Raw genomic sequence first — 18,635 nt, forward strand, 5'->3', positions numbered from 1 at the left:
AATCATAAGAATAATAACACCAAGTGCCAAAATTGTTCGGCCTGAAATGCTAGAGTTGTTCGTCAGAACTTTACTCAAAGTTGCACCACGACTTGGTTTCTGTTCAAGGATGTTTTGCTACTTGCATCAGTATATTTAATATGTATCCCCCCTTCTTGGACGAAGAAATTTTAGTAATTTTCTTTGGTCGAAGAAGGAGAACGACCATGCTTGATGGTGATATACTATGCAAAGTATAATCCAGGATTTCGGTAATCCGTCCATCCTTGTTAAAGCTTGCAATAACTTATTCCTTTACTAAGGTGGTTATTACAGTGAGTGGCCTTTAGACGGAAAGTAAGACCCTTTTACTAAAGTTTCTTATTTTCGGTCGCCTTCGTTTAGAAGATTGATGTTAACTTTATAAGTTTATCAATTGGTAGCCTTCGTCATGTGTAATCCTTAATGAATTTTGACATGTTGGCGATCTCCTAATAGAAGGTGTTTGTGTTTTGCTGTTCTTTTTTGAATATTTATTCTAGACCACCAGCTTGGCTGATGGTGGGTGGCCTCAATCAAATAGCAAGGCATAACAATTAAAGAGAGACAGTCATATGATGGAAATAGATTTGTATTATATGAATTTTGCTTGGCTAGGAGCCAAGATACATGTATGCATTTCTACTTTTTCAATAATGTGCTATGGCACTTAGTTAGGAGGGAATTACACTTTCAAATTACATCAGATGTAGTATTTTTTCAAAGTGTCTGAGTTCCACGTCCGAGAAATTGGGCGGCCATCCATAGCTTCCAGACGAAAGGTGCCACTTTGAACTTCTTGGACGATCTTGTAAGGTCTTTCCCAGTTCAGTGTGAGCTTACCCATTTCTTTAGCCCGACAGACCGCTTCCATTTTCCTTAGGATAAGATCTCCCACTTTCAATGGCCGCCTAGCTACCCTTTTGTTAAACTCTCGAGCCATTCACAACTTATACAGCTGCATTCTCAACAGAGTATTGCCCCTGAGATCAGGAACCTAATCCAAAGCCGTGCGAAGAGCAGCCCAGTTGGCTTCCTCTGAATATAGCATGACTCGAAGATTTAGTTCTTCTATTTCAATAGGCAGGACGACTTCCGAGTCGTAGACGAGCATAGATGGGGTTTCCGTGGTCGAGTTCTTGGCCGTCGTTCTGATTGACCAAAGAACCAACTGTAGTTCTTACACCCATAATCCTCTGGTGTTGTCCAGCTTCTTTTTTATGCCACTTGAGAGGATCTTGTTAAAGGCTTCCACTTGCCCATTTGCCTGAGGATGAGCTATGACAGTAAAGTAAGCTTTAATGTCCTACTCGGCCAACCATTCTTTGAGCTTAGGTGTCTCAAACTGCTATCCATTATCAAAGACAATAGACTGGGGCATACCAAGTCTTGTATGATGTTTTTCCAGATGAAACCTTTTACATCATTAGTGGTGACCTGTAACAGGCCGTATTTTTAAGCAGGTGTAATTAAAAGCCAGTTAATTGATTTGAATTAATTATGATATTTTAGTATAACTTGATGTATTTTGTCAAACAAATTAAGTGTTTTAAAGAGAAAGAAAAAAAATTGTTTCCTCTTTTACGTGGCTTAATATGAAAAAGCAAACATTTTTCCTTGTTGTCAATCTTCTAGCTTCCTCCAAGGAAATAAAAACCCCAAACCCCAACTCATTTTCTATCTCTCACTCACTATCCTCCTTCTTCCTCTGTTCTGTCCGTCAAATTCAGCACCATACTCTCATTTTTAGTCGTTATTCCTTCATCAAAGTTGTATATCTCTTCGAGTTATTGAATTTAGACTCAAAAATCACTCGATTCGGAGTTCGGAGCTATAAGTTACGCCCTTTGCAAGTTTGGTGTCAGTGCTGAAATTCTGATGCGTTGCTGCTATTCGGTGTTGCTGTGTGGGTTCTTTAAGTTCAATTTTCTCTCTCCTCTGCTTTGGTAATGCTGTTGTTGTCCGGTTGGTGTTCCGACACCGTCGTTGCTGCTGTAGCTTCGTCGGAATTTTGTCGATGTTGTCATTCTTATTAAGCTCTGCTTGTTCTAATTTCTTGGGAAGGTATAAATTAACTCTCATCTCTCCTTCTATGCTTTTGTTCCAAAAATTCAGGTTGTGGTGTAAATTGGTTTATTTTGATAATCTTGAAAAAAAAAATCAGATTTTGTTTAAGTAAAAGATTGAATCTTTCATCTTCTAATATATTGACATGTGTTTTGAAACTTTATAATCATCTCCAAATTCAGAATTGCATTTTGTTGAAGGTAAAAGATGATGTTTTTGCCTCTTAAATTCAAGATTAGATATGGTGTAACCTTATATTTTCAACAACTGAATGTATGAACTTTGGGTAAATTGTTCTTAAACTTATTTTGGTTTAATGACGAAGATAAGATAGTTCAAGAAGTTAGTAATTTATAATTTGCAGATCCAAGTTAATTACTCTTATTTGAAAAATCTATTTGGATGATTCTTCAAGTACTTTTAAATTAAAACATAATCTAGTTAGGTTTATGATTAAACTAATTGTTTTGGAGAGTTATAATGTGAGATTTATAGTATAAGTTGGATTATTAGAAGGTTGGTATTATTTAGAAAATCATCATTAGCTCATAAGGTTTAAGATTGATTATTATCTATTTGAAGAATGGTTGTTGATTATGTTATTGTGTTGGGTGAATTATGTTGGAGTTCGAATTGGAGTTGAAGATCAAGATTATCATAAATGTTCATGGAGATTGCATATAATTGTTCTTGAGTTTGAGGTAACCTTTATGTTCAGTAAAATGAATTTACATGCCCATGTTATATTGTGTTTTCAATATCATACATTGCTTATAGTCATGACCATGGTTATAGATGCATATTTATAAGTTAATTGTGAATTGATATTTGATGGTTATGAAAGAATAATACTTTTATTATGATATTGGAATTGTTCGGAAACTATAAAGTATTCTAGAAATGTGATTTGAGTATGATAATGGGAAAACGTTTTCGAAATGGTTTTAGCTGGCTTAGTTTATGAACTGAGATGAATAGTGGGCAAGGTACAGGTGGAGTAAAATGATTCGTATATGAGTTAAGACTAGATAGGGTCGAATATTATGTTAAGTTATGTTATAAGCCTGTACTTGCCAGCGATTTATGTAATGTGACTAAGCTATGCCAGCGATATATTTAAAAGATGAATTATTTCCGAACAATTACCAACTTTGTTTCTGATATGAAAAATGTTTACGAACCAAAACCGTTTGACGGGCTGAAGTAAAGTTACTGAGTTTTTCGCTCATTTTCGTTTTGTTTTTGTATTTTTGTCTGTAATTTGCAGGTGTATGTTCGGATTTCTGGATGAATCAAGAGAAAGAGTTTCAGTTAAGAGATGGAAATTAAAATTAGTGATTCGAAGTTATATTTAGAGTATAATTGTTGAATATTAAGTTCTCATTTGATATTTAAGTATTGTTTTATTTTGGGATTTAAGTAAAGTATTATAAAATCAGGTATTGGTTTTTAAGGATGATTTGTTGTGGGCCTTGACCCACAGGTCCAGGATCGTTCTATAGGTTATGTTTCCGCTGCAAGTGAATATAATTCGAGGTTATTAAGCATTAATTGTAATTAGTGTATCTTAATTGTGTCTAGCAAGCAGCTCGGAAGTACGGGCTGTTACAGGTGGTATCAGAGCATGGTTATTTTAGAGTTGTCGTGATCTTCATATCATGGCATATGAGGTTAAGGAAGATATTTGGGAATGATTGAAATTGATTTGGGTTATTAGTTAGTTGAAAATTGAGGAATTGGAAAATGAGAAATTAAAGGTTGAGTGTTAGGTAATTTGCAAAAGTGGAAAGTCTATTGGGTTTTAGATTTGAGTGGCTATAAGAGAAAGATCGAATTATATAATTGAGATTGCAGAAAGTTAGGAAATTGTTTCTTTTGAGATATTATAGTTCGTTATGGGTTTTGAGCAAATTTTTGTGGAAATGTTTTATATAATGTATTTGTTTCGAAATGATCTAAAGTTTTAAGTTTTAAAATTTCGAGGACAAAATTTATTTTAAGGGTGGTAGAGTGTAACAGACCGTATTTTTTGAGCAGGTGTAATTAAAAGCCAGTTAATTGATTTGAATTAATTATGATATTTTAGTATAACTTTATGTATTTTGTCAAACAAATTAAGTGTTTTAAAGAGAAAGAAAAAAAAATTGTTTCCTCTTTTACGTGGCTTAATATGGAAAAGCCAACATTTTGCCTTGTTGTCAATCTTCTAGCTTCCTCCAAGGAAATAAAAACCCCAAACCCCAACTCATTTCCTCTCTTTCACTCACTGTCCTCCTTATTCCTCTGTTCTGTCCATCAAATTCAGCAACATACTCTCATTTTTTAGTCCTTATTCCTTCATCAAAGTTGTAGATCTCTTCGAGTTATTGAATTTAGACTCAAAAATCACTCGATTCGGAGTTTGGAGCTATGAGTTACGCCCTTTGCAAGTTTGGTGTTAGTGCTGAAATTCTGATGCGTGCTGTTGTTCGGTGTTGCTGTGTGGGTTCTTTAAGTTCAATTTTCTCTCTCCTCTGCTTTGGTAATGTTGTTGTTGTCCGGTTGGTGTTCTGACACCGTCGTTGCTGCTGTAGCTTCGTCGGAATTTTGTCGATGTTGTCATTCTTATTAATCGTCGGAATTTTGTCGATGTTGTCATTCTTATTAAGCTCTGCTTGTTCTAATTTCTTGGGAATGTATAAATTAACTCTCATCTCTCCTTCTATGTTTTTGTTCCAAAAATTCATGTTGTGGTGTAAATTGGTTTATTTTGATAATCTTGAAAAAAAAAAAATCAGATTTTGTTTAAGTAAAAGATTGAATCTTTCATCTTCTAATATATTGACATGTGTTTTGAAACTTTATAATCATCTCCAAATTCAGAATTGTATTTTGTTGAAGGTAAAAGATGATGTTTTTGCCTCTTAAATTCAAGATTAGATATGGTGTAACCTTATATTTTCAACAACTGAATGTATGAACTTTGGGTAAATTGTTCTTAAACTTATTTTGGTTTAATGACTAAGATAAGATAGTTCAAGAAGTTAGTAATCTATAATTTGCAGATCCAAGTTAATTACTCTTATTTGAAAAATCTATTTGGATGATTCTTCAAGTACTTTTAAATTAAAACAGAATCTAGTTAGGTTTATGATTAAACTAATTGTTTTGGAGAGTTATAATGTGAGATTGATAGTATAAGTTGGATTATTAGAAGGTTGGTATTATTTAGAAAATCATCATTAGCTCATAAGGTTTAAGATTGATTATTATCTATTTGAAGAATGGTTGTTGATTATGTTATTGTGTTGGGTGAATTATGTTGGAGTTCGAATTGGAGTTGAAGATCAAGATTATCATAAATGTTCATGGAGATTGCATATAATTGTTCGTGAGTTTGAGGTAACCTTTATGTTCAGTAAAATGAATTTACATGCCCATGTTATATTGTGTTTTCAATATCATACATTGCTTATAGTCATGGCCATCGTTATAGATGCATATTTATAAGTTAATTGTGAATTGATATTTGATGGTTATGAAAGAATAATACTTTTATTATGATATTGGAATTGTTCGGAAACTATAAAGTATTCTAGAAATGTGATTTGAGTATGATAATGGGAAAACGTTTTCGAAATGGTTTTAGCTGGCTTAGGTTATGAACTGAGATGAATAGTGGGCAAGGTACATGTGGAGTAAAATGATTCGTATATGAGTTAAGACCAGATAAGGTCGAATATTATGTTAAGTTATGTTATAAGCCTGTACTTGCCAGCGATTTATGTCATGTGATTAAGCTATGCCAGCAATATATTTAAAAGATGAATTATTTACGAACAATTACCAAATTTGAATCTGATATGAAAAATGTTTACGAACCAAAACCGTTTTGACGGGCTGAAGTAAAGTTACTGAGTTTTTCGCTTAATTTAGTTTTGTTTTTGTTTTGTATTTTCGTCTGTAATTTGCAGGTGTATGTTCGGAAATCTGGATGAATCAAGAGAAAGAGTTTTCAGTTAAGAGATGGAAATTAAAATTACTGATTCGATGTTATATTTAGAATATAATTGTTGAATATTAAGTTCTCATTTGATATTTAAGTATTGTTTTATTTTGGGATTTAAGTAAAGTATTATAAAATCAGGTATTGATTTTTAAGGATGATTTGTTGTGGGCCTTGACCCACAGGTCCAAGATCGTTTTATAGGTTATGTTTCCGCTGCAAGTGAATATAATTCGAGGTTATTAAGCATTAATTGTAATTAGCGTATCTTAAGTGTGTTTAGCTAGCAGCTCGGAAGTGCGGGCTGTTACATGACCCCTCTCATTGCCTCAGCCGCAACCCATTTTGTGAAGTAGTATACAGCTACTAAGACAAACTTCTTCTGGCCGGCCGCTACGGGAAATGGGCCCAAGATGTCCATCCCCTATTTGGCGAAGGGAAGAGGAAACATAATTGGGGTTAGATAGTTGAACGACTTTTGATATATGTTGCCATGCCTCTGACATCTGTCACACTTCTTTGCATAGACCAAGGCGTCTTCTTTTAAGGTGGTCTAATAATACCCTGTCTTTAATGACTTCTCCCCCAATGCTCTTCCCCCAATATGAGAGGCCCAAGCTCCTTCATGCAATTCTTTCGATGCATCCAACCCGTCCTCCTTAATAGGCACTTCAAGAGTGATTGGTTAAATGCTTTTTTGTACAAGGTTTCATCCCAAAGTTCGAACCACTTGTCCCTTGCCTTCACATACTTGGCTTCAAAGGAATCTGAAGGCAGGCGTCCAGTTTTCTTGTACTCAATGATGGGATCCATCTAAACATTTCCTCTGCTGAGGAACATAACTTGCTCTTAAACAATACTCTTTGCCGGCATTACCTCCCAAAACACGGTTCGCGACACATCCCCTTCGACCTAGTTTTGAGAGAGCGTCGGCTTGATGATTCTCTAACCTTGGAATCTGGTCGAGCACAAATTGCTTCAATGTTTTTATTTCTTCTTGAATCAACTTCATGTATTTACTCATGGACGCCTCCTTAAATTCGAAGTCGCCATTTACCTGATTAACAACCAGCAGGGAATCCGTCTTTGCCTCAATTTCCAAGGCTCCAGCCGCTTTGCACATTTTAATGCCGGCTAACAGTGCTTCATACTGTGCTTCGTAGTTTGATGACTGGAACTGAAATCTGATTGCATATTCAAATTTGTCCCCTTCTGGTGATTGGAAGATTATACCAGCCCCGCAGCCATTTGCAGTGGACGATCCATCCACGATAAGGGTCCAATGCCAAGGGGACATATTTATAGACCTCCGCCTCCGATAAAGTGACTGTTACAAGCTAGAAACTCTTGATGGTTGACATGTTGAGACCTGCTAAATGGCGCCCATTTCATCTTGAAAAAGATGGGGTATTTCGCGTCGGTTAAAATAGAATTCCAACCGTCTTGGCGCCTAAAAGGTAAAAATCCTCTTTCAAGGGGCAAATGTTGTAGCATGAAAAATCAACGGCTATAAATGAGACACGTGGCCCCATCACAGCCCTACCCGTGGCACTTTTCTACTACAGTAAAGTACATGGACCAGAAGCATGTATGGACTAAAGTACACCTTTTCTGTATAAAGGAAGTTACACTAGCCCTTCTTCTGGCCCAAAATGTACTTAGGCCCAGTAAAAGCCAAAGGGCATCTTTTATAATGGATGATGTATACTCTCCAATCAATGATCGTCACGTGTCATAATAATATTACTTAGCCAATCAGATGCTTCAAAATTAGGGAGACATCAAGGTACAACAGTCATTTCAGACACTATAAATAGTCCTTGCATTCAGGGGAAAGATACATTTTTCAGAGCATAGTACTGTTAACTCTCTCTCTACGTTCTCTCTCTAAAAGGTTCCTTTCACTCCTGATACCTGACTTAAGCTTCGGAGGGGGAAATACCACCCAAACCTCCAGGGTGGGTCCCTTTCTGCATGTCTAAAGGCGGAGCTCAGGTTCGGGATTTGAGTACAGGCATTATTGCACAAGTCTCTTATTAGTGAACCTACTGTTGGGGATAGTAGTATTATCTACGAGTTTTGCACTACGTAACAGTTACAGTACTGTAACGTGCACTGTGTTTCAACTGAAATTGAGATTTCAAGATTGAGTTGAAACACACTGCATAAGCGGATAATAAATAGCAATAAAGATACAACAGAGTTTTTAACGTGGTTCAATCACTAATCTGAGATCCACGTCCACAAAATCCACTAATAGCGAGTTCCCTAATACCTCAGTCAAGGTACAAGTCCCCTCTACTAACTCTAGTAGTGCTCGTGTTGCTAAGTTGAATCAAATACAAACTCATGTACCCAACCCAACACTCTCTATAATTATGAAAAATTACAGAACATGCCTCGAATTGCTTCTTATTCAAGTAGATGGAGGTCATAATAATATACAAGTAAAAACCTTAACACTCTCAAAATTATTGTGCTATATTCAGTGGTATGAGTTCTTCGATATTCTCTCACAAAAGTTCAGATTCATAATATGTAAAACTGTGTCTTTTGTGTAATAAGAGATGTGTTTTTATAGCGTAAAACTTTTACGGTCAAAACTTCATTGTTTAGAGATATATTCACATCGATTAAGATTGAATTGTATATCCTAATAGTAGTAATAGTCTTTATCAAATACCATATCATCCTTTTAAAGTCTATCCTTCCAAAAGGATAAGATATTTATTTAGATGATACGTTATTTGAATACGATATTTTCCATAAAAACTAATTTTGAAAAACTCTCCTTTTTTTTGAAAATTATTTATTAAGACTATTCTTATTCTAAACATTCATACTACTAACTCTAATAGTAATGAATATTTAAAACAATTATATTCATAGTAAATCACTTTACTAATAGCACATAATATGATATTATTAAGATGATTACTTTTACAACTTTTCTATAAGATAAACTTAGCTACTCTTGAACAACTTGAGAATAATAACTCTTCAACATGAATTCTTCAATCTCGAGGCTTCAAGAATTGCTTGGACCAATCTGGATCATTATCATATATATCCAGAGAATACATGATGCCATTTTATTTTTGTTCATAACAAATTCCCCCTTTTTGATGATGACAAACACAATCAATTTCCCTCTCAGCATAAGCATATTTCCGTTACATATTCTGGGATGAAAAACTACACACTTGACTTCAACATTTGGAAATATATTTTTCAAGCAAGTGTAAATAGCCTCACAATTGGTAATACCAACAAAACGCTAGAAAGGTCAAGGAAAAATATGAAGAAGGTAATCAATACTAACAAAAACAAGTTAGAATAAACACAATACTTTTCCCTCTTTTGGCATCATTAAACAAAATTTAAGCATCTCAAGGTTACAAAAAAATGCTAGAACATTACAAGAGCCATCATCGTTACGTAATATTAGTAGCTCAAGCAATAAATACTAAAGATGTTGGTGCTATGTCATTATCCAATTCACAATCCGAAGTCATTAACCAAAAAATAATCCAACTCATAATTCGAAGCTATGAAGTAAGAAATAATAATAATGAATGATCAATGTAGGCTAAGAAGGTAAGATAAATGGAAGTAATGCAAGCTTGAATATTTTACATGGCAACTAGCTCAACAAGTGCTTAAGCCTTATCGTAGAAATTTCTTCATTGTGGCATTGTATGTGATTATGTGCCACTGAACAATATATTCCCTTTCAAATAACTTATCTTCGCATATTCAGGAACCCAAAATGATCATTAAGGGGTTCCTAATTTTCTTCACATGACTTGAACTCTAGAAATTATCCAAAACAAGTGTCTTACTCTCCTTTTCTTTTTCCTTTTTTTAAAAGGAGAGTCAGATCATACAATATTATCAGAGTTAATCAATAAGAGATCAAAGACAAAATAAGTTATTTCAGACCTCATTTTATTTCTGGTACATCTCTTGGCTTTGTGCCTTGTACTGTAAATTAGTACTTTCATTCTTTCACATATTAGTGTTTATTCCACCCTTTTCATGTTCCCCTTAAATGATGTGCGTGACTTCTTCTTTCACCATCTTATCAAGAAATCTTTTCTCTATAGATTATCATCAATCAAGATTAAAAGCACTTGTTGAGGTTTAGAGCAATGTGAGAGGAAAAGAAGGATACATATGGAAATGAAGATGAGTTTAGACATGAAATAATATCGGTTTGAAAAACAAGCTTGCCATAGGAAAATAATTAGCATTTCATTAATTAATAGCCCAGCAACTTAGGATTGCAAAGCTAATTATTTCGGCAACTTAGGATCATACATTAGGACATCATCATTAGACCATTATGAGTCCTACATTACAATCAAGTTGCTGCTTTTGAAAAGGTATACCAAGCAACACAAAAATCATTATTCTAGCCAATTACCAAGGGAAAATCGTTGGAAAAATATCTTACTTGTTAATCATTAGCACTAATTCCAATCTAGTTTTTCAAATCATTTTCTATTGAGAGGTTTGGAAATAAAATCGGCTAATTATCATCAGTATTGCAACAAGCAAAGATTTATCATGATATGATACTCAAGTGTTCTAGAGTGGCATAAAAGAAAAAAATAATTACACACTTTGCCTCTTCTAAAAAAATAATCAAAATTCAACCAAGATCAATTTTAAATAAGTATGAGAATAACTTACCATGTTAAACTTACCATGCAACACACTTCTCATTATTAGGCTTTTCAGGTGAATGGAATAAGATTAATTAAAATTGTATCCATTAAGCAATCATATCGATGAGAAGTATAGATTACTCCCTCCCGCAAAGCCTCTTCATCATCACGTACATCATTCTCATTTGACTCCATTGCCATCAAACATAAATGGGAATTATCCAAGACTTTTGTCTTTGTCCGTGTCTCTTCAATAGCATTCAAACATATTTTTGCTCTATGACACAATCTATCATATTGTTCTTCATCTGAGTCTGAATCTCCCCATATAGCGACAATCACGAATTTCTTTGATCCTATGATTCAAATCACCACACTTGAAATGTATCACACCGATAATTCCCTCTTTCCAAAAAATAACTTTTCAATATAAACATAGAGAATTACCAAATCATTATTGCCCGTGTGATAATGTATCGGCTTATTCAGAATTTTGCAGCAGAAAAAATATAACAAAACTTCATACTTTAATATAAAAAATAAATAAGTACTTAAAGCCAAACATACTATAAATGTCTACTTCAAAACCAAACTTATTATGATATGTTCCTACTAAGGTAATAAATATAATAATTTGTTACACAAGCTCTCCATTCCCTGATCCCAATGATGTAACATCTGCGAACCTATGAATGTCAATGCTCTAAAGAATATGCTTCACCAAAATGGGCCATCACAGGATCAATAGGGCAAAGCCATGATCAACAATCACAAACCACTACTACAAAAAAGGGCAAAGATAACAACCCTAAATTAAATCCTATTTTAGCAACCGTTATGTAAAACCTAAAGTTAACATTTTAACAGAAGAACTGTTATCTTAACTTGTATTGATAATATATCACTTAACACTAACCTTAATATGTGTTATCTTTGCTATGAAATTAATATGTGGTGCTTTATTATTATTTTTTATGAGAATGTGCTGCTTTAATATTAATAATAAAAATTATGTTAAAATAATTATCTTGAAAACGAAATCCGTTTATTTGTCTAGAAATTAGGAACAAAACTTTCTACCCTCTGTAAACTCTTTTTCTTTTATTTTCAATTTTTTGTAACTGAACCACAAGAGTGTGTTTGTTCTTGGCTCGCTCAACGCCTCCAATTTCAGTTCCCCCTTCGGTTGTCACTTATGGATCTCATCCTCGGTTCCCTTCCTTTTTATCGGTTACAACAGACTCATGGAACATTGAAATTCACAAGTTCATGCTACCTAGCAGGTTGTTTTGGGAGAAATCGACAACCATAATCGCCATTCTTACAGACAATTTAAGGTAATTCTTAAATTTCAAGCCCTTGTGTATTCCTAATACATAAAGAAACTGATTTTGGCAGATTTATTGTTTAAATTTGTTAATTTAATCAATTTTTTGGTTTCTTAGATTGGTAAATTTACTATATTGTTTTTCTGGAATTCCCAAAATTGGGTGTGTGATAAGTAAGCATAGCACTTGTGATTGCCGCACATCAGAGCGCTTGGTGATGCTCTTGTGAATCGGCTCCAATACCCATCTTCAAGAAGTTTGTGTTTCCACATCTCCGATTTGATAAAGTATGTTCTATAATTAAAAGGCTGTTCTGAACTGGGGCGATGCTACCTGCTTCTAATGGCATCAGGCGAGTACACGGAAAACATATATAGAACAGCAATATACATATATGATTACACCTGTGAAGGCTGAAGGGTGAAATAATTAGATAATGAAGAAGATCAGATATGCAAGTATCTACACCACTAAGATAATCTATGAGATAGAGTAAGCCTTGAATCAACAAGAGTATAAGAATGGAAATTTTCAGACACTATCAACCTGTAAATTAATTGAGTTTAGAACTTCATGGTGAATTATATTTTTAATGTTTGAAATGGTCTCACTTGGAGATATATCAATTTCTTCATTACAACACAGGCCACATGCATGCTTGTGACTTCATCATTGTCGCAGACGCATGAATACTTTAACAGGTTTCATTTCAAATATCAAACAATCCATTTTGTTTTTCAAGTTGCCTGTCTTTTTTCAGTTTGTCTGATGCACGATCAACTCAATAATGGTAAGCTATTTATCAATTATCAAAACTTGTATGAGTAAAATCATGAAGTGCTTGGAAATTGGCAAGCTCTGCATGTTGAAATGTTAGTATTAATAATGTTTTAAGGTGTGAAACCTGTGTCGGATATGCTACTCATGCTAATCTATTTATGTTTTTAATTGTTCCTTTGTAGTATCATAGCTGGGACTCATCAGAACAATACTATATGTATCATTGTCATGTTCATCTTGACGAAAACTATTGTTTCAGGGTATATTTTTCCAACTACTATTGAGAGTTTGTACAGCTTGTAATTTTCCTTTCAGTGTTTCTATTGCATGTATAAGTTTAAGTGGTCCCTAGTGACAATATTTGGAATACTTTTTAGCTGGAGCTTTCTATCAAGAGTTTGCATAAATTTCTTAAATATTCTCATCTTAACTTCAAAATGTACATTAGAGTCTAGATGATGCAAAAGGCTATCTTTGCACTTAAGGTTTATTTTCATTTCCTTGCTTAAAATAGTTTCTTTGTTTATACAGGCTTGAACTTGCAATTTCAAAAACAATAACTTTACCTATAAATCTGGATTCTTCAGATATACATGTTAAAGTCATTAGTACATGCTTACTTTTATTTTGGTCTCAATAGTTAATAACTACTTCAACTTCAAACTTTGGGGAAAAAATAAACATTCATCTTCTTATTTGTTTCCTTCTAATTTCTACATGATTAATTATAAAGTTTAATTACTTTTCAAGTTTTTATATATGAATACTTATTCTGTAATTACCTTTATTGTAGTACTATCAAGGCATGGGTCCAACCTATTCTCAGGAGAAAATTGATGAACTTAGAGAGTTGTGGATTACATATGCCGGAGATCAACACGAAGCACATGATGAATGAGTTTTAACTTTCCGCCTAATTTTTTTTACATTAATCCACTTTTGGACATAAATTATATTTTTGAATTTGGATATTGATATCATGTGGATGTGTCTATAGGCTAGATTTGATCTTTTTTATGATTTAGATTAATATTGATATGTATATATAGTAGTTTTTTAGAAGTTTAGAATTATGAATATTAGTTGAATTATTTTGCGATATAAAGAATTTTGGAAATTTGGAATATCATATGCAATTTATCGGTTGTAAGATCTTATGGGTTGAGTATTAATTATACAACAGATACATGTATTGTATTATCCTGTTAAAATATTGAATTGTACTGACGACATTGTTGTGCTGCATGCTGCAACGCCTACTGCCAATATATGCGTGAAATGATAATTTTATTATTTTAAAAAATATATCATAAATAACAGTTATAGATAATAACAGTTATATAGATTATAGGAAAACATAACCGTTATTCAAGATAAGTGTTAAATTTTTCTTCTTTCAATCTGTCATCTATATAGCAAACATAACACTTATTTACAAAATGTGTTATCTAGCTATATAATGTGTATTATAAATGACTGTTATGTTTTCTCTGGCAAACATAACACTTTCATCAGGTGTTATGTTTACATTACATTACATTGACTTGGATGACACCTCAAAACTGTTATGTAAAGCCTTATTTAACAGTTATCTTTGCCTTTTTTGTAGTAGTGAACAAAGCACGTAATCAGCAAAGCTGAGTACTACATATTATTACATAAACATTCCTAGCATGATACTAAGAAATAGTAAGTAGAGATAAATAAGAGTATAATAATATAACATTCTACAGATAAATTCTACCGAAATAAACTTTAATAATCTCTTCATTACTTTAATGGAATAGTTATTATATATATGGACTGAGTTTTCTTATCTAAACTTGCCTTCACCTAGGAAGACGAAAAACGAGCACGACTCTGTATTTCAGAAGGACCTGCGATATCGAGGAACCTTTGAAAAATAGGAATATGATCAATCCATTTCCCAGAAAAGCCATGGCTCGCTCACCATGTATGTAATACTCCGTATTTTTGGAGTTATTCTTTATAAATAAGAAAACATAAAGAATAGAATCGAAAGGTATTTTAGTACTATTTACAAAAAATAATAATATAATAATAACACAGTTTGGGTACGCTTACAACTATAACGTAATTATATTATAGTTGGGTTTATTTTTTTAACTTTAGAATAAATAAAATAAACCAAGCCCTACTAGACTTAGGATGGCCATACTATAAATAGGAGAGAGAAAAAAAGAAAAAATAATCAGAAACCCTAATCTCTCTCCCTCTCCCTCTTAGTCGTCTCTCTTTCTCCTTCTCCCTCGCTGTGTCCCTTTTTAGAATCTCGTCCAAGTTGAGGCAAGCGAGTGTGAGGGTCGTGGTTCAAGGTGTGTGAGAGGGTTGTGAGGGCGTCGGACGGTGCGATATTGCGGTGTGTGCGAGCGAGTGCAAGGTTCGGGTTGTGCGAGAAGGCTGTGCGAGCAGTGGTGAGTGCTCGAGTGTGTGCGTGGGTGTTCGAGGGTCTGCGTGAGCATTGAGGGTTGCGCGAGCGAGGGTGCGGAATCGAGGGTGTTTGTGCGAGCGAGCGAAGTTGTCGTGCGAGCGTGTGAAGTTGGTGCGACGCGGTGTGGGTGCAATGAGCTACGAATCGTTGTTGCTGCTATTGTGCTTGGCGTGCGCAAGTTTCCAGTTGTGCGAAACAAGGTGTGCGAGACTCGAGGTTTGTGATCGTGTGCGTGGCGCGCGAAGTTTGCGTCGCTACCGATGTTTGATTGCCGATGTTTGACGCCGGCGAGATTAAGTGGTCTAAAAAAATATTATGTATATAATATGATATTATGTTAGTTTTAATATTGTATAATCTGTTTTCTATTATATTAAGTTGTAAGTTAATTGATTTGTAATTAGAGTAAATTATTAATTGACTAAGTTTGTAAATCTGATTTAAGTTGTAAATCTGATTTAGGGTTTTGTAAGTAAGTAAGGTGTAAAGTTAAAAAATTAGATTATTGGTTATAGTTAGAATGTTATAATGGCCTTGTTATTCAAATATGAGTTTAGTAGTATTGGACATAAGGATTGAAATGGACTTGGTGAATGTATTATGTTATTAAACTAACTAAAATCAGCTTTGCTCACTGGTTTTGGCTCTTAAAAGACGCTAAGTTCAATAGAGTTATGAAAGAAAAGAAAGTTAATAAACAACAAGATCAGTTATTGTTTATACTTCGAAATACTAAGTTGATATAGTTAGTCACGTGTTATATGATAATAATATCAAGGACGTAGCACTGAAGTACTTCTTTACTTGTTTTGGTCCCAAGTTCATAAGCGGAACGTTTGATTAGGCAGCGAAAATTCTTCATTACAAGGTACGTGCACGTACTAGTTCAGTTGCAATTACTAGTATCATGTTAGGTTGTGATTTATTATACCGGAACCTAGAATCATGATAAGGAACAATTGTGATTGCTGAGATTGTTTGGTAACATGATTGTGATTGGAAATCGATATGTGGCATTGTAATGCATAATTCTATCGTATCATAAGCATGATTATTGGATTTGTATTATTTGATCCATGGTGTAACAAGAACGTTACAAGAAGTAAAGATTTGAGTATTGTATCTAATAAAGAACATTCAATGATTCTATGTTTAATGTGGTGTGAATGGACAATACTAAGAAAGGGTTTTAATAAACTTGTAGGTGGACTCCCTAAAAGTGATGAACAATGGGGGAGTGTTGGGACTTGTTCTACACTCCTATGCAAGCCTACTGTGACGACAGTAGTGTCCTTGTAATTTTGATAACTCAAGTAGGCGGAAGGTTCCGTACGATGTTGGGAGTATGCATACTAAGGTGATGGATATGGGACGGAACGAAACTGTATTTGCATTTTGATACGTGTTGTTTACCGTATAAAATTAAAAACTTAACTTAAACCTTCAAAAATGTTTATAACTAGTAAAAGGGTAAGAACGGGTCGATCCCACGAGAAGATTATTATAATTCCTAAACTCAAATATTCAACTAAGTGACAAAAATATATATTATATACGAATTTACACTATTTACACTATTCACATATATACGATTAGGGGGGTTTCGGTTGTAACCAACTACTTAGACTAATTAAAATTAAAACAACTACTAAACTAATTATTACAAGTGACGACACACAAACTCTATTAATTGCCGATTCGATGATAGAATGTTTAGTCATAATTTAGCTTCTTAACCTTTATAATTGAGACCACTTTAATAGTTAACTTAGCACTTAGATTGGTGAATTATCGCCGCGATCAATTATTATCTTACTCACTAAAAACCTAGAATCTTGCTAAGACAAATTCAATCCTAATAAACTTGTTTTATTAGCACAATTCATTCACTTAAGAATATTGAGATGAGCCACTCACTCTTATTAATCTCAAGTCGTCCTCCCTATCCAACTATTAAACGTTGCGCCTAATAGTCATATAGCACAATTTGAATATCTAAACAACTAGTTGCGTCCAATTACAAGTAAATATATAAAGTAGAAGAGAGAAAACTCATGACTGTAGAACCGAATTGATGCAGCCGCTACCCTCAATTCGCCTCCGAAAACGCAATACTTCTTCAATTCCTGCCAACTTTTCGATCTTGGACGAACTCGATTGTTTTCTTCACTCTGACGAACTCTCTTCTATGTGTGTGTGTGTTTCTCATTTCCAAAAAAATGGTGAATTTATATCTACTTGTGTAGAAGATAGAATCAAAAAGATAGAATTTCGTAACTGAAAATCTGATAAACAAATCGTATCTTGAAAATTTGAGGAGATAAAATCATATTTCCTCTTGTTGTTTCTTGCGTGGAATGAGGAAGGTAGAAACAACTTCCTGTTTCTTTGGTTTGCTGAGTATACAAATAGGAAGGAGGAGGAATTAAAAGATATACTTGCCCCCTTTGTTTTCTTTCGTTTACTTCCAAAACTCACGTGAGCTTGCTCACTTTTATCATTTTTTTTCTTTTCTTCTCTTCTTTCCTTTAGTCTTGTTGGCTTCCTTTAGCAAAGTGAACTTGTGAAATACCTATAATAAAATAACACACTACTTAAGCTAATTATTCAATAAAATATAATATGGACATAAATAAGTCACTTATTAATAAAAGTCAATAAATATTATAAAATAACACATAGAAGACATGTAATACTAATTTTAGGGGACAAAAATATAAAAATATATGCGCTTATCAAATTCCCCCATACTTAGCTTTTGATCCCCTCGATAAAATACTACTTAAATAAAAGTAAATCTATACTAGGAAAGCAATAAACCTAACTCACTACCGTAGGAATCACGATTGCACCTAGCATGTGCAACAAGCCCTTTAAACCCTAGGATACCCTAGTGGACGAGTAAGGTCTTGTGAGGATTTTCAGATGGCATATCCACAAAGCCTTATTAACATAGGTTTCCAAACCAACTAGCAAACATGGATATTATAATGACATAAACTAAATGCAAGACCTAATATACCACCTCAATTTTCTTTGTCGGAAAGAATAATATTAGATAAGCACACTACAAGAAACTAAAACATTGTAAAGTTAGTCAGAAAAACGTTGAGAAAATGTCAGTGGAGATGTCATATCTCTTAGTGTTTAAACAATCGAACTATCAAATCTCATAATACTTCATGAACTAATTGTTATCTTTTGCAACTCAAAAATTTCCAGCATGAATCCACAAATGTATGCGTATCAAGTTCAATAAATAGACCCTCACAGGTATAAATAAAACACTCAACTCTCATGTGTCTGGGGTTAAATAATATTCACTCAAACCTATA

The 18,635-nt window shown here is 33.8% G+C and overlaps 1 long non-coding RNA gene across 1 annotated transcript; it reads left to right on the forward strand.

The window, feature by feature from the left end:
• Positions 1-1,648: 1,648 nt before the first annotated feature.
• On the forward strand, positions 1,649-3,632 carry LOC125497492 (uncharacterized). The gene is made up of 2 exons (XR_007274301.2): positions 1,649-2,786; positions 3,353-3,632. It is a non-coding gene; the product is annotated as an uncharacterized LOC125497492 (long non-coding RNA).
• The last annotated feature ends 15,003 nt before the right edge of the window (positions 3,633-18,635 follow it).

Source organism: Beta vulgaris, chromosome 5, assembly GCF_026745355.1.
Source record: "Beta vulgaris subsp. vulgaris cultivar EL10 chromosome 5, EL10.2, whole genome shotgun sequence".
Lineage (NCBI taxonomy): Eukaryota > Viridiplantae > Streptophyta > Magnoliopsida > Caryophyllales > Amaranthaceae > Beta > Beta vulgaris.